This window comes from Dipteris shenzhenensis, chromosome 4, assembly GCF_047967505.1.
Source record: "Dipteris shenzhenensis isolate YYH24624 ecotype China chromosome 4, Dip_SZ_1.0, whole genome shotgun sequence".
Classification (NCBI taxonomy): domain Eukaryota; kingdom Viridiplantae; phylum Streptophyta; class Polypodiopsida; order Gleicheniales; family Dipteridaceae; genus Dipteris; species Dipteris shenzhenensis.
Window position 1 is genome coordinate 5,705,636 of NC_141599.1, and position 858 is coordinate 5,706,493.

Consider the following 858-nt stretch of genomic DNA (forward strand, 5'->3'; position numbering starts at 1 on the left):
AACTGGGGACACCTAGAAATTTCAAAACTTTTGCACTTTTACTTACCTGAAGAGGTTGTGAGTACAGTGCAATGATTCTATTTTTGAGAAAGATCTTGAGACTAGGCAAGAGGTTTGAGTGATGTCTTGGAAGATGTAGGACGTGCAAGTTCCATGCTTCCAAACTAGCGATTAAATGTATCGGGTGTAGAAGGCTACTAGACCACACAAATGAACCTTAAGATAAGGCATCCAAAGAAGAGATGCCTTCACTAGATTGAGAATACATACCCATTGTTAATCGTAGAGTGGTTGGTAAGGAAAGGGGATGCATGCAATAGATGGTGGACATGTGGCATGGGACGATGACAAAATCCCATACGCAGCAATGCAAAAGGGGGTGAGGGGAGGGCAGTCTTAAGGCAGCCTGCGCCTAAGTGCCTCTCATACCTTTCTCGGCCTTTAGGCTAAGGTCGAGTGTAGTATCTGTTCTTATCAGTTTAATATCTGATACGTGACCCACCGGGTCACATGATATTAACCTAATTTCTTTCTTGGGGACAGTCCCATCCGGCAGCTTGCTGCCTGGGACTGCGCGCGTCGCCTCTGTCTTGCACTACGTAAGAGGCCTGGCGCACCCCTTCTCCCTCCCCCTCCGAGGGGGGGAGTCCAATCGAAATTCCCAATAAGGAGTCTGTCAACGTCAAGGACGCTTTCTTCGAAGTTGCCGAGTCCGCTTGGCGAGGTTTTGCGCAGAGCCCAAATCTGGAAATATAAGTATCGTATATCTATATCACAGCATAGGCATCTGTTAAATCTTGTTTTGTCACAGTGGAAGCAAGGAAGGGCAGTCGATTCTAGTTCCATTCAGCAGATGGG

At 47.1% G+C, this 858-nt stretch overlaps 1 non-coding gene across 1 annotated transcript; it reads left to right on the forward strand.

The window, feature by feature from the left end:
• Window positions 1-425: 425 nt before the first annotated feature.
• Window positions 426-622, forward strand: LOC147902370 (U2 spliceosomal RNA). The gene has a single exon (XR_015540939.1). It is a non-coding gene; the product is annotated as a U2 spliceosomal RNA (small nuclear RNA).
• The last annotated feature ends 236 nt before the right edge of the window (window positions 623-858 follow it).